The sequence below is a fragment of the Lepisma saccharinum genome, chromosome 24, assembly GCF_977018435.1.
Source record: "Lepisma saccharinum chromosome 24, izLepSacc3.1, whole genome shotgun sequence".
In the NCBI taxonomy this organism is placed as follows: Eukaryota; Metazoa; Arthropoda; class Insecta; order Zygentoma; family Lepismatidae; genus Lepisma; species Lepisma saccharinum.
The window spans coordinates 43,859,711-43,885,459 of record NC_139252.1 but is presented as its reverse complement, the minus strand read 5'-3'; the positions used below and the strand labels follow the sequence as shown (position 1 = coordinate 43,885,459).

At 41.0% G+C, this 25,749-nt stretch overlaps 1 protein-coding gene across 2 annotated transcripts in view; it reads right to left on the bottom strand.

Moving 5' to 3' along the window:
• Fas1 (fasciclin 1 Fas1 domain-containing) overlaps window positions 1-25,749 on the bottom strand; it is a 239,328-nt gene that overhangs the window by 60,687 nt on the left and 152,892 nt on the right. The window lies entirely within an intron of this gene.

The window sequence follows — 25,749 nt, the reverse complement described above, 5'->3', positions numbered from 1 at the left end:
GAGAAAAACATTGTCTTCAGCCTGGGTACACAAAACATCCCTGTTTGCTATGTTTCTGGGATAGTCGTGCTAGAGGTAAGCTTTGGACGATAAACGTTTGGCCCCCAAGGGAAAATATTACAGTGGGAAAAGCTAATGTCATTCATGAACCGCTGATAGATAGGGACAAAATCATCCTTCCGCCACTGCATATTAAACTTGGGTTGATAAAACAGTTTGTCAAGGCCTTAGATACAAGTGGTGATTGTTTCAAATATATATGCCACACTTTTCCAGTACTAAGTATTGAAAAATCGAAGGCAGGAGTCTTTGACGGACCACAAATTCGTACACTTATAAATGGTGCCAATTTTACAACTTATATGTCTTACATCGAATCTGAGGCCTGGTTGAGCTTTGCATCCGTCGTCAAAAACTTTTTGGGGAATCACAGAGCAGAAAACTACCGCGGTATAATTGGAAATATGTTGCAGAATTTTGAGAAATTGGGAGCTAATATGAGTGTGAAGATACATTTTCTACATAGCCACATTGAACCTTGGTGAGTTTAGTGAAGAACAGGGAGAAAGGTTCCATCAGGATATAAGGATAATGGAAGAAAGGTACCAGGGACGGTGGGATCGCCACATGATGGCCGACTACTGTTGGAGCTTACAGAGGGATTGTCCTATAAAGCAATACAGCAGGAATTCGTATAGAAAACGTTTCACATAGTTTGTTACTTCATTGTGTACATATTTTCTTAATTATTATGATCATAGTCCTATATAAATTTATTTTTATAATAATGATTGTAATCACAAAAAGAAATATTAAATTGTTGTTGGAAGTTCATTTATATGTAGGTCTTATGTTTCCGCCATTTTGGTTTAGTTGCATTTATTTCATAAATTAGAGCCAATTTAGGAAATATATCATTATTCAGCAGCATGAAATAGCCCTAAATTAGCTCTCAAACACTGTGCCGCAATTTCACTGTTCCCCAGTGTTATTCATTGCTAGAATATTGATGCGTACCGTTCATTCTTTCACGGGGACAGTTAACCTGGAGATCCAATCAGCAGGTGACTTTTAAAGGCCAGCTCGCAACCTCGGGGGAGCATTTGCGAACGCCACTGTTCGATTCCCAATTGACGACACTTTCAGCCCGTCCAGGGGAGACTCATTCTCTTTGAGTTCTTCCAGCACGAAAACTTCATCGAGCTCTCTTCTGCATAAGTTATTGCTCTCGCCGGTGACCCACTCTCACGGCAGGGGTCGATAACCAACGGAAGAGCATCTAGGCACGCTACGGACACTGCAATTGCACACGACACGCAGGTGCCTTGGATTAGCGATTCCCGCAACGACTTCTTGCGTTTCCCGCTATGCGGAGAACCTCATGGCATAATCTAAGCCCTGAAACATGTTGTATGCATTGATCTCGACGTCTAGAACACGGATATATACGTATATGCCGTTCGAAGAGCAGTAACAAGACATAGATTTTCAACACACTGTGCAGACTACATTTTTGGAGATAGGGAAACGGAACTCGCAGGAGAGTCACGATTTGGAAATAATGTCTCGTTTAGGAGAGAGAGAACAAGTCAGACATTTTGTGACCACGATATAATTGCTGCAAATTTGGTGCCCATGAACCTAAATCTTCATAGCAGATAGATGTCGTGAACTATTGATCTGGTATTGTATTTGAGTGAAATCTAGCAACGCGTTTCAAGATGGCGGACGAAAAACCTAGTTTCATTTCCTTGAGGAAACTGCAACCAACCAACTCCGTTAAATTAATATGCAGCAAGTGACAAGTGTAGAACGACTTTTATCGCATATAATACATAAAGACATACATTGAATAGTAAAGTCGTACTTAAACGTGAATAAGTTTAAGATTTTTGAGATCAACTAAGCTTCGATGTGTGCATTCGTGTGCGTGCGCGCCTGTAAAATGAAATCACCATTCCATTGGCGTAGCCACGCATTTTTTTAAAATAGATTTTGGATTGCTGAATTAAAAAATGGTACCTAACTAGTGCCTATTTGTTCTTGATGGTTTCCATGCTATGTATAGGCGTTTAACTGAAACCATCCGCAAATGTTGAAACTCCGAAAAACATTAATTGTTGTCCTAAATTGCATATAAATGGATAAAGTGACATACTAAGTTGCGAGATAGTGCAAATGTGGCATTTAGCGTTATTTTTAGTATTCTCTTTGAATTTTTACCATATTTTGCAGTTTGTACATATTCTTGTGAACATCACGAAAATGGAAAGTTGTCTGTTCTTTGATTTCAATGTGTTCGGCAACTTTCTGACAAAAGTAGTAATGTGTCAATACTAGTCACAATTGCTATGTACTACCTATATCAACAGGTACATTGCGAATTGTTATTTCGGTACTATTTTGCCCATAACAATCTGGCTCGTCAAGGCTTAGTCTTCACCACCCACAGAGACAAGAAAATCCTGCCTGTACCCCTGGAAAGTTTTGCACCCCTCATTCCCAAAAACTTGAAAATGTTGAAAGACCACACCCTCGATCAGAAGTTTGATCCATGGATTTGAGCTTGAATGAGACTTCAAAGCCTATGAAAGAAAAGAACGCATAAATGCAGCCAGCAGAGGCACGCGCCTTCAGTAAAGATACATTTCTGAATAATTCAGAAGCGTCCTGTATCCGCAACGGAAACAACGCGTGCCTACCCCCATTCGTAGCCGGGGGGCGTGGCTAGGGGTGAAAACTCGCCCCCAGCACTCGAGACGCGTGAGAACCAGCCCTGAGGTCCACCGCAAATGTCATCGAGCGAGGCAGTGGGGAAGGTCGGAAACTAGAACTTCACGCGTGCACCCCCTTCCCTGGAGGGCGCACAATGCGCTCCACCCCTCCCCTCCCCAGAGGCTATTCGTTATCTCCCCGACACCTGGTGTCCATCTGGCAACGTCGCAGCTTGTATCATGAGGGGATTAACTTTGTAACAGAGGGAAGCTACCCCCGGCAACCCTTTGCTCACTCCCCCTTTCGGCAAAAGGCTTGTTTTTTCCGACCGGTGTTGTTCCCTGGAGGGAAATTCAGCGTGGTAAATATACCGAAAGGGGGGCATTTTTCAGAGAAATCTGAAAGTGGCAGGGAGATTTTTATACATTTTGTGTTGCTTCTAGTTTTTGTCGCTTTCTGCCTCCGTCAGCTAACAATGAGTATGAATAATTAAATGCAACTGATGACAGAACACTCACAAATGAACACACAGGACTTCATAGATATGTGCTGTGGGACTGTTCACTTACCATACATATTCACATGTTGTGTTATCAATCACACACAGTTCGACGTGATTGTCTACAACAGAATCTCTCAAACTTTGGAAGGGACAGTATCGGGAGACTTGATAAGTTTCGGGCTCGTCTCGTCTCGAAAAATATACACAACATATATAGAGCGCCAGCGCAAACATATAGAGGACATTAAGACAAAACAACTATCTTTAATAAAGTTTTTCGGTTTGATGCATCGTTTCAAAGCCACAAAACCCAGAAAAAATTTACTTCTATCCTGAATCGTATGCAACCACGTAGAACAGGCTCACAATGGCCGCTAATAAGTTTACTTTGCAATTACAATGAATCAAATTGCTGTTTAGTTAAAATTATTTGAATATGGTACCAAAATAGGCCTTCGTCGGGGCAAGTTTCGAAGTGTCTGGTCTTTCCCCAAAGCCCTGTCAAAACTCGATCATTACTGACAAATAGTTTAAATCTAAACGCGCAAAAGTTAATAAACATATGCTGAAATTCGCGGTCGGGTAAAAATTCTGCAGAGGGTAAAAACATACGATAAAAGGACATTTTTGTATCCGTGGATGCAAACACTGCCCTCCTTCGCGCTCCCCTTTCGGCGAAGGCGTTGTTGGCCGTCCTTTGGAGACATTCTATACCCTTGTTAGCAGAGCCAATTCCCTCGTACGGGGACGGAGGGATGAAAACGCCAACCCCCTCCAGCTACAAATACTACCTGAGTAACGGGGTGAGTTACGTGGCTTTGTTACGCTAGAGCGCCAGTTTTTTTCCATCCACCAGAAGAACTACTCTTGAAAAGTTCTGCACCACTTTCGTACTTCTCAAAAACCGCACGACCAAAAATGTAAAGTAAAGTAGTAGCATTTTACATTGCTGACGTATAATAATGTATATGGGCGTCCGAAAGTGGGGAACAAGATGGACACCACGCCCCCATGGAAAATGAACATGAACCTAAAATTACACATCGGGTGGTCCAAAAGTCCCGGAACGGTTACATACGTATCGTGAGAAATACACATCGAATCGGAAAACGAAAAAATACGTGTTTAATAAGTGAAAGAAAGCTATTCAATGATATCACACTTGATTCCCCACCCCCCCCCCTGGGGGTGGGGCGGGGGACAACTGTGAAATTTTAAATGGAAACCCCCATTTTGTATTGTAGAATCGGAAAGAGGACTTCATTCCGAGTCTAACGAGCTATCAACCATCCTCCTAGCTCAATAAGGAACGGAGATATGGCGATTTTAAATTTTCGCCCCCCCAAAAGAAAACAACATATCTGCCCCTAATTGAGCTAGAGTGAAAGCGATTGCAGATTCGGAATCTGCATGTTATCGTAGACCCCCCCCCCTTTCCATATACTCTATTGAAAGGTATTGACGTGCAGATTCCGAATCTGCAATCGCTTTCGAGAATTTAAAATCGCCATATCTCCGTGCCTAATTGAATCGTTTTTCGATTCGATGTGTATTTCTCACGATATGTGACCGTTCTGGGACTTTTGGACCACCCGGTATATCACACAATTTCAGGTAAGACTGGTACAGATCATCGCAGGAACCATATAGCTTCAAAAATTGAAGTGGACCTCTGTGGAGCAGTGGTTAGAACAGAACGCTACGATGCCAGGGTCCCCATGTTCGAATCCCGGCTGTTTGGCTGAATCATCTTTTTAAGCCACTCCTGGATGTACTACGTGGAACAACGTTTGAACATGATGCGAACGTGATTTCTGAAGTGAGAACATGGCTACGTGAGCAGGACATGAGCTGGTACAGGAAAGGAATTCATTCCCTTGTTTCGCGCTGGCGTAAAACCGTTAACGTTGATGGAGATTAATTATAACATGTGTAAAGGAAACATTCAGTTATACTGTGAGTGATTTTAATACATTTTGAATAAATAGTTTTGTAGAAAAAATTGTGGGGCATTACTTTTTGTGCGACCCTCGTATATATCAGAAGTTTTATTTTTGCCTATTCATCTCACAGAAACATGGAAGTTATTAAATGAAGATGTGTCTTCTTATGTTATCTGAATTCCGTCCGTAACATAGTAATTTATATTAATATATAAAGAATAAATCCCATCTACATATCCCAAATATGACTATAATAAATGTTGAAAATTAACTTTGTGGAGTAAAATCAAAGCTTTCAAATGGTCCATGCCGGCTCGTTGGTTAGTTTTAGATCTCGCTACCTTAGTTCCAAAGTTAGAGTCCCGGCCAGGGCATGGGTGTAATTTGTGAGTGTCCCTTCATCACTCACCCTATTTATCGCCATTACCAAAAGTGAAAAAAAGCGACGCAAAATTAACAAAATATAATACAAACCGTATGGTCCGTTTAAAGAATACACAAGGTTAAGGCATGTGGGTATACATAAAGAACGCATACTTTTATGCAATAGCTCGTCCCCTATTTTATAAAAATCCCTCTTTTCCCCACCCGCGGATAAAATTTCCCACTTTACGCAAGCTGGCAACACGGCGGAAACAATTTTGCGTTCAAGCACATACTACGGAAACATCTGTAGTGGTGGAACGCTCGTGTTACTGGCGACGACGAAAGGTTAAATTTTGCATGCGTACGGCTAGCGGCAACACTGCCAGTTTAGATCGATGCCCGGGCTGGAGATTATTTATAGCAGGGACAAGCCGAAGAGAGCGAAACATACCGGCTTCGCACCCCCTCACTCGATGTGCATTTCGAAAAGGTGACGCCCCTATGAAAATTACGGGGGGGCGCAGCGAATTTACAATTTCCGTGCCGAAATCGGCTTCCAGGCATTTCCTGCTTTTTTCCTAGGATCTGTGGGAGGGACTGGACTTGAAATTGCCTTTTTAAAGTTTTTTATCGCCTTTCAATGACATCCTCCCACTTCCTGTTGTGGAAGATAGCTAGTTGGTGCTTCTGGTGGGGTCCGAAACCTAACACCAGGAATCTGGAAATATACTGTCGTAAAGGCTAGTTTGCAGTTGCCGGTTGCTGATAACTAGGACTCGGAAGTTGAGGAAAATAATTTTCTTTCCTAGTGTCCGAAGACGAGGCCCAACATAATATATGTTCATTTTGGGTCATTGTAGGCCAGAAAAAGGTGGGTTTTATTTGTCCTTTCTTGCCTTTTTCTGCGTTTTTTGGCTTATTGGTCCTTTTTTAGCCTTTTTTTTAGGTCTTAACGGCTTTTTTGCAACTTCAACTTCTTTTGACTACGTTTTTTTTAAAAAAAATGAAACTAGTGCTTGAAAAAACCAGGGCTATCAAATTATGTGCAAGATAAGTGAAATATTGAAAGGAGAAAATTTTGATGTGTGTTTTTGAAGAGGATTTGTTTTTCACCACGAGATCTCACTTGCTTCAAGTATGCACCCTTAACATCCGTTTATGTGGAGAGAAGTTTCTCGATGTTTCGCAACGTGCTGTCTGAAAACCGACGATCCTTTACACCTAAGAACCTGGAGATGACTATTGTGATATACTGCCATGCCAACTGAGGTAAGGTTTCCGAAGTCCTATTTCTGTAACCCTAGTGTGGTTAGGCCAAATATGATTTTTCAAATTATGTTAATCTAAAAAATATATAATGTCTGAAAGAAGATGCATTTCATACATATTTTTTTTCGCACTGTGTGTTCCATACCACCAGAATTTTGTATTTCTTTTATTCATTAAATATGTAATTAAAACTGAACTTATTAATTAATTTGGATCACATTTATACGTCCTTTATTTTGATATTTTAGGTCTTTTTATAGGTTTTTTTTTGGCAATCTATAGGTCTTCAACTTCCGAGCCATACTGATAACTGACGTCAGATGGGTTTCGTGAGATGCATAAGTTCGACATAGAGGCCCCTGATTAGGGATGGCATCGAACTGACACGGCCTCGTAAATATCGAGAAGAGACAGACATCTGTGCCGCAATGGTTAGCATAATGCGCTACGACGGGAAGAGTCCCGGATTGGTAGTGGGTGTTGTTGGTGAGTGTCCCTTCGTGAATTTCATTATGTCGTCACTCATCTCTATCGTCGCGATTAGCCAAAAAAGGCAGAAAAGCGACGCTAAATAAAGATCAAGACTGTGGTACGAAAAGTTTACTAAAATCAAATTTAATTTACTATTCTACTTTTTTAAGACATCCCGAGTACTTGATTATTCGTAGGTCAGTCATATTTTGCTTATTTTACTAATTACAAAATCGTTCCATTAGATCTATACTGATTGCGGGCCCAACTGGAGGCTGACCTACATAGCTTCATCTTTCCAACAATCGTCTTCATGGTGGTGGTGGGGGGGGGGGGGTGCTCGGCAGGTATCAACAAACTAAGTTGCGAAGTAAAACCTACAGGTGCAACATCGTTCTCCCGTTGCAACGGTGTCAAGCGTACGTCTGTATTCGTCAGTTGTTTAAATTAGCTTGTTTTTACAGTGTTTTGGGCACTAATTTTCCATGCTTTGTGTACTATTGTATGTACTTTTATCAACTCTATCTCTCCCCCATTTTACAGTACGTTTGGCATGGGTGCGAAAACATTAAAAACTGATGGGGAGAAAGTTCTTCATCTTCAAACCCCCTCCCTCACAAACATTTGTATATTATACGATATACATATTTGTAATGTTATTAAAAGTAAAAATAAATTAATCAATTAAAATATATTATTATTATTAATAATGATAATACTATTACTGTATTATTAATTACATAAACGAAATTAATTTGTTACTTTTACACATATCAGATATTGCAAAGAAGCTAATTTCTTTATAAACTGGTTAAAGATATTAAATAAATTATGAAATAGTTCAAGTGGTTTTATTATGTGTAAGTTTTGGTTTAGTTTGTGCTTTATGTTAATATAAATCAATTAGATTTCATAGTTATTATTGTTTTGCATTCTTGTTTTACTTTTATCGTGCGTATTGATGTAGATTTGTTAACGATCTCTTGAGAGAGAAAGCGTTCAATACTCACAACTACACTAATTTGTGCGTGTTTTCGATATTATTCTTAGTAAAGTATATTTAACATTAAAAGTAATTGCTTATCTTTTGTTTGTTATAAAAAAAACTCTCCCCGCTGGAAATTTTTGGTGGGAGGGGGGATCTTTTAGGCGAAGATTGTTGGTGAGGGGGAAATCTCCCTGTCCCCCTAGGATTTCGCACCCTGCATTAAAGTATCCAACGCTCATTTGCTTCGTCCCGCCAGCAACATTCGTAACTTTGCGACACGAAAATGCCCGAAGTCAGTCGAAGAGAATTCAACTGGTCGCTGATTCGTTGCCAGCTGCCAGCTGGAAATGTGAGCAGTATAGAATGTCAACACCGGCTCAAGGGAGAACACAAGACTCCGCCACTGGACCAGAAACAAACCTAATATTTTGTCATGTTCTACGACTTCCTCGCAGACTGCAACGGCAACTGAGCTTCCTATTGTTGTCCGGCTTCTTGCCCCAACAATGCGAGCCGGAGCCTTTGTGTGGTGCAAAGTTTGTTTTCGTTTTCTGCGAGAAATAGAAAAGATTGAAGGAGTTGAGCGAGGAAAGGATTGGATATCGCGACGCGGCAACGACATCTGGAAACGCAATAAAATTAGGCACGCGCTGCCTCCCTCCCTTTGAAGACTGTTCCTCCGGAGGGGGGGGGGGGGGCTTTGAGCCGCCTCATCCAATTACACCCGCCCGGGATCCATGCAAAACCGAGGAAAGAAGATGCGACGCTGGAAAAAGCCTTTCCAGTCCAAGGACTGCTCCAAGTTTCTGCGAGTTGCCGCGCTTTGTTGTTCGCGAGGCGTCGCTTCCAACAGATTCACAGTTCCCTGAACATTCTGAGGTCTTTTCCCCCAGGATTTCAACGGCTACGACGTACCCGCAAGAGGGAATAATGCTCCGGCGAGAAATAGCACCGACAGATCCCCCGCGCCAATCCTGGAAAGCCAATACGTAAGCCCCAAGGAGAGAAAGTACAGGGAGGTCAATCGCTGATAGTACACGGGCATTGGTTGACGAGAAATTACGTCAACTGGAGGCAAAACGCATCAAAATTGTCTTTTCGATTCGGCATAATGTATACAAATGGTCTGCGATGGCAGATATGGTTTCTTTGCAGCAATTTTTCAAGTCTAGAGTAGAAGTTTAAGCAAGATAGATCCAGTATTGTTCTTTCAAGTAGATTCGCCGTTTTCGGCATAAAATTCACAAACTGTTTGTAAACTTATTAAGTATAATGTATTCCTGATAGGGTCTACATGTCAACGCCGCTGTCTTGTAATCAAGGAATCCTGGTGGAGGTAAACATAGTGGTTCGGATCCCACTTGAAACTGCAGTTTCAGTCAGGCCATCTGTGCGTAAAGTAGGCTTAAACTTTGTAAACAGTTATTTTGTAAGACCTATGTGAAAATCACAACTCTAGGCATGGTTTAAGGCAAGAGCCAACAATATGGCATTTCTTACATGGTGCAACGGTTCATCAGAATAACGTTGGGTGGTACGTATGTGCACCATCATGCCTAACCTAACAAGAGAAATGTAACATCACAGCACCAAATTTAACAACCAAGAAAAACTATACCGCGTTTGTTACAACCTAGGGAGCGCTCGACAGTTTCGGTGCCAATGAGAAACGAGGAAAAAATCGTCTGCTGGGCAGCGAGGAGCGAATGGAAGCCAGAAGAGAGGCGCTTACGTAGACGCTGTTGCGACGTTGCGTATTTTAATTGGCTGCCTGGCTTTGACTTTCCCCAGCACCGAGAAAAGCCAGGGAGCAACTAGCGCGGGAACCGGGACAGGTTGTAACAAACGCGGTATAAAGTACGACCATGTTGCGATAAAACGCAATGCGTACGCACACAAGGCACTAGAATATGATATATGTAAAGTTAGCTTACGACAATATCACATGTCCTTTTGCAGTAAATTTCTCAAATACTTTCAATTCTAGGGTTGATGCTATTTATACGTCAGATTGCACTTATGGTGGGAACACACCCTCCAGACCATAGACCAAAATCCACTGTAGTCACGTCAGCTACATCTCAACCTCACATGTCCACAGGTCAGGCTGTCGGCCCAGTCGAACGTCAAAGTGAACCATGCAAACTTCCACTTGTAATGCTTTTCCTGTATGAGTTTGAATTGGGACATTCTGCACGTCTTGCGGCGAATAACATTAAAATCGCATTTGGATCACGTGCGGTTAATTAACGACACGCCGATGATATGCGAAATTTCGTACTGGCGAAACACTGGAATATGAGCCATGTGACCACAGACCGACAGCAGTTTCAGAGGAACTTCTGAAGAGTACCGTCGAAGCTGACCCATGGCAGTATTCCTGTTGTTGCAGATAAGCTTGGTATACATCATACCACTGAATGGCGCCTCAGTGCCATCGGTACGGTGCACTGGCGTACGCAGGATTTTTTTCGGTGGGGGGGGGGCTGAAATTGTAAAGATGGATAGTGCATAACTGATTTCTAGGGAACGGTATACACAATAAGATATTTTGTAAATTTAGAATTTTCCACTCTCAAAAATTGAAATCGGAGGTCATTTTAAAGGGTGGTTTGCATTTACCACTTTGGCTTCTCCAGAGTTCTTCATTGCTTTTATTTGAAAATGTTGATTTTCTCAAAATTTAGGAGGGAGCTGTAGCCCCATAAGCCCCACTCTGCGTACGCCAGTGGTAAGGTGGAAAATTTTGACACCACATGAGTTGACAGCGGTCACCAAGGCACGCCGTCTGAAAGTGTGCAGTTCCCTTAGCCTGAGGAATAAATGGGAAGGACTCGTGCATCGATATGTCTATGAAAAATGGATATGTTACGACAATCGTAAATATTCAGCAAAATAAGTGGTGATCAACGTCCAGGCGCTGTCCAAAACCACGTCTCCACTCACAAAAATGTTGTTGCTTGTGTGGTGGTACTGGAGCTGAACTGCATGAAATGCGCCGCCGACTTGTCCGAAGGCATCCAGCAATGGTCAACAGACATGCTGTGATGTTGCATGACAATGGCCGACCACACGCATTGTGCAGACCCCAATGAGTTTCAGTACGAAAACATTCCTCACCCACCATATTGTCCTGACTCAACTCCCACTGATTACTACCTCCTCTTCAGTCATGTTGATCACTTGTTGGTCAAAGAAAAGTTCGCTGATAACAAAGAGGTTAAGAGGTTAGGCGTGAGGTTGACAACTTCTTCGCATCACAGAATCCGGACTTTTTTTCTTCCGGAAATCCAGTAGCCAGAGCGATGACAAAAGTATATGGATGCAGAGGAAGGCTACTCTGGCTGACCAGGTATTGTTGATTTCATCTACGTATCATTTGGAAGTAACACATGTCTGAATTTCACCAACCCAATAAAACTACACCGTTGAACTTTATTGAAAAAAATACTTCCAATGTTGGTAAAACCCATCCAAAGTTGCCGAACGCTCGTAAAACCTGATTGACCCGCCTGAATGTAGAAGTCTTGAAGCGGGTCTACATTATAACCGCGAACTGAGCCCCGACGCAAGATAAACGCTGCAATTTCGGGCGGTGATAAACATCTCAAATCTGAACACCAAGTCTCGCGATTTAGAGCTGCCTCACGCCCACAAGAGTTCATTTCGGAAGTTAACTTATTTGTCTTTGGGTCTCCAGGAAAACTTAATTAAGATCCTCGTTAGTGGACTCTGCCTCGCGCTCCCTCGACCTAGGAACTTGAAGAAAAAGTCGTCGAACGGTAGCTTAGCGACTTCCGGTTTCAAAATGGCTTCGCTGACGCCTGCGACCTCTCGCAAGCGGCTGTGGGAAAACTATTGCGTTTTCCAGGCCACGTTATGTTTTCATGAAGACAACCAATAAAAGTTTATTTTGCAGACTGCGCGAGAGAGGGAAGGGAGATCGATATCCGGAACGGGGTCACACAAGACTCGCGCTGAAGGGAAGAGCGAGTCGCTAATACACTAAACGATGCCAGCGCAGGAAAGGAAGCGGGTGGTTCTCGCCGCGGAACAGCAGTGTTGCCAATCCCTATCGTAAGTACCAAGTTCAAGGAGATACAGGTTCTATACTCTGTCCTGTGGAGCAAGGCGCGCATAGAGGCAGAAAAGGGACGACCTCGAGTGGACAGAGCGAAGCAGTACACGCTGCTGCGAAGACTGATAACTGCAGTCGCTCTCCACGCAATCCCATTCCCTTTCACGTGTTCATTGCTGAAGCCGTCTCGCGTCACTACTTGCGCAGACTTGTTTCGCTTGCTCCAGACATAACCGGGACAGAGTATAGATTTGTATTTTGTATTTTGCGATGACGAGGAAGAATGATGATTATTAAATGAAATTGTGAACTGAAATTCTCACCACCATGACAACCAGGGGTCATACCAGGCAATATTCAGGGTGGCTACTCTGAAGCCCAGATACAAACAGTGGCGCCAACTTATATGGGCCTGTGGGGCACGAACACTCCTAATAATTTGTATTATTATTATTACATTGTTGTGATTCGTGATGGGTTGCTTATTGAAATCAGTAAATAACAGAGTTTTGGGGGAGAATAAGGATGCATTGTTTATGTACATTAATACCATGATACATGTAAGGAAGGATTTAGGAGATTTTTTGGTGAACTTATAACTCAAGTGTTTGAAACCACCCAATATATTGCAAATGTTGGCGGCTCTGAATAAAAATATAGTATAAATCTAGATTTTCATGGCGAAGTTTCAAAAATTCAAAACAAAACATAACAATTTTTGTAATAGAATGAAAAGTTCTTTTTACGTCTTGCAAAGTTTTGCACTGTGTAACAAAGGTTTTCTTTCCTGGATGGTATGTAGTGACCATAATACCCCTTGGTATCCTGATGTAGGAGCACTAGTGCATTTGTTTATATCAGCCTCCATTTTCCCGCAAATGGGAAAAAGGGGTTTTTAAAATACGAAATTTCCCTCTTTCAAGGTGGCAACACTTCCCCTTGTGGAGTTGCAACATTGCGTGAAAATTCTTATCAGAAGCCGGTGGTACTATTGAGAGTGTGTTTGTGTGTTGTTATTCATTGTTGTTCTGGATGTTTGTCCGTTCGGAGAACTCTTGTATGAGTTCACACAGTGTTAATGAACTGCTCAGAAGGTACTGAAAGCTGGACTTGCAGCACAAAGATTTCAGTTTGTTGCTACGTGTGACTGTTAGATATTCCTGTTCGGATGTGACAAGTATCTCCGGTTCTGAAATTATATGTGTTTGATGTATCTTTACTGTAAATCATGCCAAGACGTTGTGTAAATAACCCAAACAAGTTCTGTTACATATGTGGAAGAGTGACTGTTAAGTCCAATGTTAGGCACCTGACACCTGCTGTGAAAAAGGCTTATGAATTGTACTTTTAATGCAAAGTCGGGGACCAGGATAAAAAATGGGCTTCGCACGTGTGTTGTAAATCCTGTGCTGTGAACCTTCGGGGATGGTTGAACGGAACACATAAGGCAATGCCATTTGCCGTGCCAATGGTGTGGCGTGAGCCACAAGACCACACCACAGACTGTTATTTTTGTTTAACAAACATTCGTGGAATAACCGCAAAAACAAACAAGTCAATCAACTATCCATGTGTACCTTCTGCTATTTTGCCTGTTCCACACTGTAATGAGTTACAGACCTGTTCCTGTGCCATCAAATGCATTAACGTTGAGTGACTGTGATACTGAACGTGAATCCGAAAGTGAAGTAAGTGAAGATCCTGTGTATGTGGGAAACGCAAAGGAACCGCATATAATATGCCAAGCAGAACTAAATGATCTCGTGAGAGATCTGCAATTGTCCAAATCACAGGCTGAATTATTAGCTTCCAGACTACAAGGTTGGAACCTTTTGGGAAAGGACACGAAAGTAACAATGTATCGCTGTCGTGGAAGTGATCTAGTGAATTTTTTCAGCTGCCAGGAAGGTTTGGTGTACTGTACAGATGTGTGTGACTTATGTCTGCATTAAACATTAAGTATGACATGAATCAATGGTGTTTATTTATGATTCTTCGAAATTCAGTCTTAAAGCTGTGTTATTACACAATGGCAATAGTCACCCTGCTATTCCAGTCGCCTATGCTGTAGGTATGAAAGAATCATACCAAAATATGAAGCTCTTGCTTGACAGAACTTCGTCGGACCATAGATTAGAGAACTCATTCAACATTCGACGAAATCCTGCATGAAAACGAGAAAAGAGCGTGGGTTGCACTGAAGAATGTGATAACAAATTTCCTTGGAAACCGAAAATTTGAACATTATGCCAAACTTGTAGAAGAACTGTTACTGAGCTTTCATGCAATGGGTTGTCACATGTCCCTAAAGCTTCATTATCTGCACAGTCACTTAGACTTCTTCCCAGAAAACTTAGGTGCAGTATCAGATGAACATGGTTAACGATTTCATCAGACCATTCGTGTCTTGGAAGAAAGGTACAAGGGAAACTGTGGGATTACTATGTTAGCTGACTATTGTTGGAGCTTGAAACGAGAAAACGAGGGTGCTCAGTATAAACGGAAGCGTCGATAAGACTACCTTGAACATCTTTATACATGTTACTTTATGTGTCATCCTTTCCATCTTTGGATGTATGTACATTACTTAATTTGATCTGTATTGTTACTTCTGATACCTATTGGTGTAAAACATAACATATTTTGTTCATAATACATAACATATTTTGTTCATAATATATATTTTTAGTTCTTCAATTGATGTTAATTTCATTTAGGCGTTTACGTAGGTACCTTTGGCTCAGGATGGGATAAAGGAGCAGCTCGGGATGTGGGACAAGGGTCGAGCAGGGTATATATTTCAGTACCGGTATTTATGCAGATCAATAGCATTGTCTTCATGTAATCTTTGCTTCTTGTACTGTGTAATTTCAAAAACGAATTACTTTTAGTTTCATTCTTCGTTACATCCCATGTCCTGCAGTGCTTCAAATAGCATAGCATTTACATTACATAATAAAATTTTCAACTACTATTTCTCGAAATCGGAGGCTGATACAGGAATGTCAGTTATACCACTGTAATCAGCGTGACAAGTTCTATCGGAAACAGTTGCATTGATTTCGGAAAGAGAAAAAAGTTGTAAATTTGTTACACAGTGTAATCTATGGACATGGAAAATGAACTTGTGAATATCACGGGAGTCTATTGAATTACTATTGTATTGATTTGTTCACAACGACATAGTAAGGACTGGATAATGTTTATACTTACACAATATTAACTAGGAAAATTAAAACTTGTTCAATACTCGCTGGACAGGTTTGCGGTTGCTAGTATTATAATTAACTTTGCAATTGTAATAAAATATTACTTATCTATAATCAGGTGCATTTCCGCTGGGAATGTCTGAATTAAGTAGCAAAGTAATTTTGGTTTTCAAATATAAAACATTATGGTACACCAGTGTCTCGATAGAGACCAAGAATCTGCGACACATATGTCTCGTCTCTGTGATACAGATGTATGTCTCGTCTCGATCGGTATCGTACTTCGAGACGATATCGAAAGTACAAACAGATATCGAATCTTGTCTCGTGTCGGTTTCATCCCTATCTATTACGTTTTAATTACTTTTACGTCAATTAACTATTTCACTAGGTTAATCTTGAGGATTGTAAGTATTTACATAAAGAATAAAGATATCCCATTTACGTCGAGTAGCTGCAAATTGACAGCACTTTTGGCCAACTTTTGTGGCGGAGGGGTTAGCACAGCGCGCAACGACGCCAGGGGTCTCTGGTTCGAAACCAAGCCTGGGTGTTCTTTGAGTATCCCTTCAACAATTTCATCTTATCGTCACGTCATCCTCGTCGTCGCGATTAGCTAAAAACAGGAAGAAAGCGACGCTGAATAACAAAAATCTTGGTAACTTTCCTTGTTGATCGGTTGGCAACGCTGCGAAGTGGAAAGGAGGGGATCCTTGTGTGCTGAAAGGAGAGGAGGGTTGAAGAGGGCTCTAACTGGGAAAGGAGTCAAAGAGGGCCAAAGTCGCTTCCCGGAATGGGTAATTGTGGTGCGTAGAGAGGAAGCAGCAGCACGGAAGGGTGACGTCTGCTGCGTGTGTGAATTGGCACGACTTCCAGCAAATGCGTTTCATTTACATGAATAAAAAATTATCCGAATCGCGAATTCCTCTACGATTCAGGGGCTCTTCTACCTGATTCAGGATTCCTTTGCTAAATCCTAGTGTCTTCTACCCAAATTTCGAGATGATCTACCTAGCCCGTTTCAAAGGTGCTTCTACCCGCTCCCAGGTATGTATACACGGTTTTCTGGCGTTTTACATGCCCTCAGACACTTCCACCCAACACCCTGTCTCGTCTACCAGTTACCCGGCGTTTACACCACCTTGCAGCCTGTAAGATTTTAAACTGTTCATCACTACATTCTATTCATCAAGTGATTAATCGAATATAAAATATATTATTCAACAATAACAACGTACAGTAGCATCCCCACTCCACTACCTTTTACTCAGCGTGCCTGGACGTAGAACACGGAGCAAGGAAGTTTCCACACTGCAACCCCAGACTATCACTCGTACAACGTTCCTTATTCTATAGGCTACCGAATCTGTTCGACAACTTCTCAATCCAAATAGATAACTTCAACCCTTATTCGTCTTTTGTATCAGCAACCTACATAAGTAATGCTATTGTGAAACTGAACTATGTTTACCTTTGAACTGTTTTGTTTTACACTAGTTTACTGTTTTACTATTGCTTCTTTCCTGTTTAAAATGGCTACTGCTGTACTGTGAATTTCAATATTATAAATAAATAAATAATAAAAACGTCAAATTACTCACTTAACTAATCAAAATACCTTTTAAAAAGCTGACCAATTTCGTTACAGCCTGTTCATAAATAATTTATAAATAAAACTGGGCTCTCATTTAAAAATTATCCAACACGCCAGTAATGGAACGCCTTTACATTGAACACAAAACGAATATTTTTGTAAAGACAACGATTCCTCTATTGTTTGTATTTCCTCTAACTATTGCCTATATGTTTTCATCTTAAAATTAACGCACGTAAGCAAAGGTGATTTGGTAACGTAACATGATGAATAACATAGGAAGCAAAGAAGAAATAGGACCCTCATTAAATTTTTAAACTATTAAGAAAACATTTTCATAACTATGGGTTACACTCTCAGTGCGATAACAGTTACTACTAGGCTAAGAAAAAATAGAATGTTTTGTCTGTAAATTAACTGAAAGAGTTATCTCACTGGGAAGTCATCATTATGCTCCGAAATACAATAACGAGAAAAAAAATCACTAGTTGTACTCACCAACACAAAAACTTCTGACTTTTTTAAAAACTGACAAATTATAGATCAAGATGAACAACAACACTTTTACTGACGTTACTGACCATTTTCCAAACACTTGGGTACGTTACCATTGTTTGTACGTATTTGCATTCTTGACATGGTGCAATGAGAAAGAGCAGGAAGATGGAACAACCTCGAAAGCAAAGAAGCGAAATCTCAATTGAGTACGGAATTCAGCGCGAGGAAAGAATGCTAAAAAGGAACAATCGCTAAACTTCTCGCATCCTGTCTCTTATGCAACCATGTCTCGCACGGTACACATTCCCCTGACGTTAGCAGCAACGCAAAGTCAGGGGACCTGGATTCGATCACCAGGCAAGGAGGGGTATCATTTTCATCAGTCCGTCTCATAGAATAAATTTACCCTACTACATAATTTCGCGGGGTGTTCAGGTGTGACCTTCTGGTAAGGCACCTAAAAGTGCACCTCACTTAAATGTAGTAACGGCTTTTGCATAGTAACGAGGCTATGGCGCCTCGACTCACGACCATTATAATCCTCTATGGGGTTGTGAAGTCCTGTGTTTGTCCTTGTGTAAGGAGGTGCTACGTAAGGAGGTTTTAGTCCTCTTAGACAGTATAGTTTTAGTTCTTGTTAAGTAATGAATGAAATTAGTTTTAGGAATTGAGTGAGAAGATTTCTAAATGACCGGGTGGCCAGAATTAAAGTTACCCAACTCAGAGCCATCTGTAGCATGTTTGAAGCGTCGTAGAACTCTGAAATTTGATGAATCCACTATGCAGACCAGGGTCAAGAGGATGGCGATAAAAAAAATAGTTCAATTTTCCGCCACCAGGTTAAAATGTGGTGCTGCACTTCCATGATGGGTTGTAATAATGACGTAAACTGCTCCAATTGGTTATGGATTTGCCTTTACCTTGCAATCTTGTAATAAACGAGAGATTATTTTCTCGCAACTTTCAGCCACTAACAAATGCCTTCCTAATTAATACAACCCATCATGGAAGAACAGCGCCACATTTCAACCTGGTGACGGAAATTTGAACTTTTCTTTATTTTATCGCCATCCTCTTCCCCATGGTCTTCCTAGTGGATTCACCAAATTTCAAGAGTTCTACGATGCCTCAAACAGGATACAGAGGGCTCTGAGTGGGGTAACTTTAATTCTGGTCCCCAGTATATTTTCTTTTCTTTTTAGGAGCCTGGCCTCATTTTTGTTTTAGTTACGGGGCTTATCCCCGCATTGCGTGAAAAGCAAAAAAGCATATGTAGCTGATGTGCCCATAATGTAAAAATCAATCAATCTCGCGCCTCAATCTCAGGAGCCTCAGAAACAGAGTAGGACAACTGTTAGCAGAGGTCCCAGGTACGAACCTTGAGTAAAACATGGTTCTATCGTTGCATTTGTCCCATTATCCATTCTCACTGTAGCGGTGCCAAAGGAGTGGCCCTTTTTGAAGACAACCAAATGTCAACTTGGCAGACTAGCACATCTCTGGCATCTGGAATCGCAGCCAGTGCGATTTTATATGGGGCTTGTGTTGTCGTCTCTACATGTTTATGATTGTCCCTTTATCAATCTTATCGTACAGCCATTCATCCTCATCTTCGCGATTAGCCAAAGGGACAGAAAAGTAAAGTAAAATAATGTAAATCAATCAATCATTTTGATAGCAAAAATTCTTGACTTTTTATTGACTTCTTGATCTACTTGTTGATTTCTCTACTTGTTCTTGACAGGCAGACACAATGAAAAACAATAACTATAAATTCCACTTTCATCAGCTGGAACAAAGAATCGTGTACATCTTCAATAAATCTTGCATTTCTATATTTAATTTCCTTCTAGAACAGTTGTTATTATATCAATTTCACTGGTCTTAATTGGAAATAAACTAGACAATAAATACACACACACACATACATACACATGTGTGTATTTCTAGATACGTGCCTGTTGGTTGGGTACTTCTTCTTTCAGATTCCTTCCTCCCGTAACTACTCAAAGAGCAGAAAACGCGAAAATATAATAGCAAAAATATCACGACGCCATGTCTGGAAACTGTAAAAGGTACTAAGCGCTAAAAGTAAAATATTCGTGCCTAATCTTTCTTGGGTATAGTACTTTCGGTAGTTTTATTACGATTTATGACATGCGCTGTTCTCCCACCGCAGATTGCGTTGTAAAAATTGCACGACGCTGTTTAACGAGTTTACGGAACGATGGTGCAGGTGCGCATCACCTCCCTAAACGATAAAGTGGCAGTGTCAGCTTTAACCATTAAAAAGTTTCCAAAAAAGAAACCAGGAAGGAGATATCCTTCCGTGAACTGAACTCCAGTAACGATCCAGCTGGACGCCTCATCGCCATGTTGGTGACGTCAACGACATCTGACCGCGTATCGACCACGCCCAGAGTTCTGGGCAGGAGGAAACCAGGCCACGGATCGTCCATCGATCGCCAAGTGACGTCACCCTCTCTTTGTAAACATCGTCGAAAAAGTGTTGCCGCAACCAAAACAGAATTTCCCTTTTCAGGTGAAAAAAATCCCTTTTCAAACACAATTTCCCTTCATATTGAAAACGATTGAATAGCGATCACAAAAGTTCATCCACTATTAATATTATTGCTTTACTTTTACTTGCAGAAAAATGAATTTAATGAAAATATAAAGGGAATAAATGGAATATCAAGATTAATGGCATCTTTGCTGTACAAAGAGCGAGAATCTTCACAATAGTTAATATTAAATTTATACTATTTCATATGAATCTTATTAAAATAATGTTAAACATTAGATAATGCGTTGTGATTGTACTAGTGTTGCCCACGTGACGAGACTTTGGCCTGTCTCGTCTCGAAAATATTCGTTTGTCTCATGACACATGGTCAATCTCGTCTCGTCTCGAATTTTTAAAAGGCTGTCCCGTTTTTAAAAGGCTGTCCCGTCTCGTCCCGTGGACAACACTACATTGTACAGTCACGGATACTTCTCGATTGTGAATACCACATTGACTTTCTATGGGCTTACTACAAACCAAAAGTGTTCGTAACTGTACGCAAGACAAATGTACATATTTAACATTTTAATTATGATTTGTTGTTTGTCGAATGAATTACGCAATAAAGTAAAGCAAAAATGTCTTTCACATGAAAAAGAGCTTGAAGTTTGGTTTGGTATCCTTGCATTGCTGGTATGTTTCATAAAATTTCTCTTTCTCCCTTTCGATCTACATTTTCACCCGCATTTCCCTGCATCGAGGGAAATTTCCCTTCAAAGTGACAACACTGCGTTTGAAAGGTAAGAGTGACGCAGCCGTGTTGACAACCAAGCACTCGCTCCTGACGCACGGAAAGCTTATTATTCTCCGGAATGTGTACACCGCGTTGACGCGAACTTTTGTTATGTACAAAATCCTGATTAACCTGAACATTAAGTGAATTTAGACTCCCGTGTAAAGTATACTTTTACATCCATAAAAATAATAACAAAATGGTAGAATTTTGCACTAAATTATTACCAATTGATCTGTCCCGTCCTAATTTATACCAACTTGTCAGCTTCCTTTCTCTTCGGAAGGCAGAAAGACCACGAACCTCGGTCCGAAAGATCCAAGACCGTACTTGAAGCGAACATTCCTTCGAAAATGGTCTCGCAGTTCAATCTTGAACCCTTGGACTGGAAGCGATAATTTTTGGAATTACACCTCAACTGCAGCGCTTAATACGATCAGTAGATGAAACTTATATATACTTATTTTTCAGCATAGAAATCGCATAGCACTATAAAAAGTTATTATACTTACATTTCCACACAACAGAAAAACTACAACCAACATCGAGCTCATTTTCGACTTCCATGATTTCAAACAAGCGAACGAGTCTAGTAAACAAATCTGCAATGATGCGTGCTGCATGTGCGGGCTCGATTGCTCGTTTAATTAGCGCTTTCGAACAGAACTAAGTGACGTCACTTCCGACAAGACCGACAGCAAGCCTGCTTTTTGGGCCTTTCGGACACAGCTTGAGGCGGGATGACGTGGTTTTCAGCAGCACACACTAGCTTCAGATAAATGTCTTCAAGTTTGGCACATCTTGTATTAGCATTACATTGAATAACTTACAAGAATACCGTAACGTTCCGTAGTATCTTTTAATTATTATGTACAACGAACTTCAACTCCCACTACTTCAACCATCGTTTTCCAATCAGGAAATATTCAGAAACATCAAAGGAATGGAGTGTAAAACAGCACTTAAGCTCTTCCTGGTCAACTGCGGTACAAACATATAAACAGACGAAATCCATGAAGAGGCTTCAGGCCTGACTCTGCATTTGTTTAGTAAATTGAATTGCAGTAAATGTCTGGGAGGCAGGGAGTTCGGGGGCAGACTAATTCAATCATTGAAGGAGCGAGTTACAAAGAGTGAGAGAGAGAGAGGGGGGGGGGACGCTCTGGGCGAGACCGTATCGTCAAGTCACACTCTCCGTACAGTCCCGAGCATAAGAACTCACCACAGATCTTCAGCCGTAGCACAAGAGACAGGTATACCTATTCCAACATCCATGCTGATCCAATCTGTAGGGTTTTAAACTCGAGTGTCATGTTTTGCCATTCAAGTGTGTAGATTAGTACCTTTTGCTCTATACCATCGAGCTCACCTTAAGCAGCGAGTTGCTCTACTTCAAGGATGAATGGTGATTAGCGAGCTACATTCCCGATAAGATTCCCCATACCAAGGGTATGATACGATACATTAACAATCTGCAAAATAAAACCATGTAAGTATTGAATCACGACATTGTGGCGCCACCTGCCTACTCGCTTGGATGGTCGGGAATAATTTCTAAGTCCAAGTTGCTTCATTACATCTTCTCAAAAACAAAGAAGAAAAGAAAACGGAAAACAGCAGCACGCAAAATAAAGAGAAGAACCCGTAAGGGGAGGAGGGGAGCAAAGCTGAGATAAAAACAACGATCAAGAAAGGAGAGAAAATTATTTTCTCTCGAGAATGTGAGCTTTAGAACCAAAAGAGGCCATTCTGCACCCTTGCACACGCCCCTTCCCATACAGTTCTTAATGTTATCGCTGTTTCTTCCTACGTATACGGCAGTTGCCGAAAACTTTTTTATTGGTAATTTTCACTTTTCATTTGAGACTTTGGCTCGTGTTCCTTTTACTTTCTTTCTCTCTCCTCCCCATATCATCTGAAGTTCTTGTTTTTATTCGACTTCTCTGCTCTCACATGAACCTTCCTTCTTCAATCGAAAATCTCCCCTTTCGTTCCTATCTTCTTCTGCTCTTGAAACTGCTCATCTCTTGTTGATATATTCAACTTTCTTTATGGGGATTGGGAGTTTTACGTTCACGCAACGGCAAAAGAAATAGTAAGCGAATCACTATCTTCATCCAGTCTATTTTACACAATGTGACGTTCGTTCATGAATTGAAAAAGCAGACATCTGCTTCGTATCAACACATTTCCATTCATTAAATCAACACAGATGTGGAATAAAGAATAAAGAAGTATGAAAACAGCGACGGACAATTTGTCTATCATCTTTGCCGTTGACTGTGCATCGCAAAGTGTCCACCATCATGTGCGTGCACTTGTTTTACGCAATGCAAGGTAAAACGTCAACAAAGAAGAGGATGACACCATCTCCGATATCACCAGTACAAAACCAGCCCACGTAAACACACACAGTCTAAAAGAAAAGTTAATGTCAATAGTGATAAACAGCAGATTGCCTATTTTGGTGGCGAGTGAACCTGGAGCTTAACATATCCCATGGAGGTAAAATTGTTACAATTTCAGGTACAGATTAATTAATCTGTTCTAGAATGACAGACAACATACGCAATATGCTACTTTGGAAAATTTTGAAAATGTTATTAATTTAGTTATTAATTTCGTACGTTCCCAACGATTTTCCTGCAAAAACCGCCTCCCCCAACTTTATTTTTACATCTGCGCATTTGGGGGCTGTACTCCATCAGACCAACTTCCCATTTGGTACGCCCTTGGTTGATTGATTGATTGAATTGGTGTTTTAAGTCCACTTTGTGCAAAAGTAAGGCTAATCGGGACTGGACCTACAGTTTAAAGTGGAATCCGAACCACTATGTGCCTCACTGGGTATCGCTTGATTACAAGGCAACGACGCTACCACTGCGCCATCGGGGAGGACTGTACGCCCTTGGTGATGGTCAATCTACAACAACAGTAAGAGTTGCAATATTGTGACAATACCTACAATATTACAGCAATTTCTTGAGAAAAGTAATACATTTTTGGCTACTTCATGTGTACAAATAGGCTAACCGAAAACTAACTTACAGTTTCAAGCAGTCCAAACCGCTAAAATGTGTCCCGTTGCAAGATTGATTGATTGATTTGTTGTTTTAAGTCCACTTTATGCACAGTAAGGCTAATTGGGACTGGACATACAGTTTAAAGTGGGATCCGAACCACTTGTGCCTCCACCGGGTATCGAACCCGGGACCCCTTGATTACAAGGCGACGACGCTACCACTGCGACATCCGGGAGACCCTGTCCCGTTGCAAGAAATTGAACCCGTAACGTAATACATTACATACCATTACACATTATACAACGATAGGTGCCGACAAGACTCCCTCTCATGCATGAAGAGTGGGATGCATAAGTATTGCCAAGCAAGCAATGTTTCTTCTAGAGAATGGTATGGAATGATTATGTATTACGCAATGAGAGCTGCACCAACATACGTAAAAATACATTCCTTAAAACCACGTAGAATGCAAGAGGAAAAGAAGTGGAAATAGGCATGGGTAATTTTCTGAAAAAATACTTGTGCATCCCACTGTAGAAGACCTGTTCAGACTCTGCTTACAAGAAACGTCATCAGTAGAAGGTCATGCATTGCAGCACGATATCACCATTACACTTGCAAATGTGTGCTTATACACTTTCTCCGGATATAATAGAAATACTACGTTCAATCTGTCGATTATCCGCCTATTTAACAAATGACCTACCACTGATGACGTTGCTGTAAACCAAAGGCCAGCGCAGGCCTTGTATATAAGAAGGTGTTGGCTTAGCACAGTCTCGCGAATGAGGAAGCAAACGTACTCTCTTCTTGCGTTCGTTTATTTATGTCACTTTTCTACTTCTATTTCACTGCGATGAGAACGAATTGGGTTAATGAAATAGATGAGGAAATATACATGATCAAAGGTTAATGATTAATTTTGTTCACGGATCAAACCTAGGACTACTAGAAGTCAAGCAACTACTTTATCATAACAGCTTTCCTTCTTACAACCTATGAGTGCGATATAATTTCGTTGTTTTCAAAATGTTCGTAAAATATAAAATCTGTTTAATTGCTACTTGCAAGTATTCATTCAGTATTCAGCAAACACACTTAGTGGGAACGTACAATAAATGTTATGTTTAATTTTAATATTTACGTACTTATGTCACAGGTTCATGTCATACAAAAATCTCTGGCTCTAACATTTTACTTCTGCGAGAAGAATAGTTCTCACGTTGCCCACCAGGTGTAAACTCTTGCTACACAAAACAGCGCGACAGACTCTTCCAAATGAAGCACTCTAAAAGTGACAAAATAATTGATTTAATTAAGTTCACAGGGTCGGTTCATTTCGACGAAATCGTTACGAGTTTTTGGAACGCGCCCATGCATTATTGCCTCTCTTTTATTCTACAAACTTGGAATTGGAAAATTTCCAACTAAAATCGCATGCTAATGGAACGAGACTGTCTTGAATATTGGTTATGAAGCTGGACGGTTGTAGCACGTCTTCCGAAAGTAGGGTGCACTCGCAAAATTAGGTCAACTTCTCCCTCCCTCTCGCTTCCTAGCATGGCCTGGCTTGTCGCTTCCAGATTTCCTCACCATCACCCCCTCCACACCCCCAGAGGAACCTAATCAATAGTAATTCCGCATGCAGGGAACTGCCAGATCCCCTCCCCTGCCTCCCCCCCCCCACACACACCCTTGGAAAACAATCTGAGATTTCACTCTAAACTCATCTGCTGCGCCCAGGGTTAGGTTGGAACTAATAACGCAAGATCAAGTGTTATGCAACTAATATTC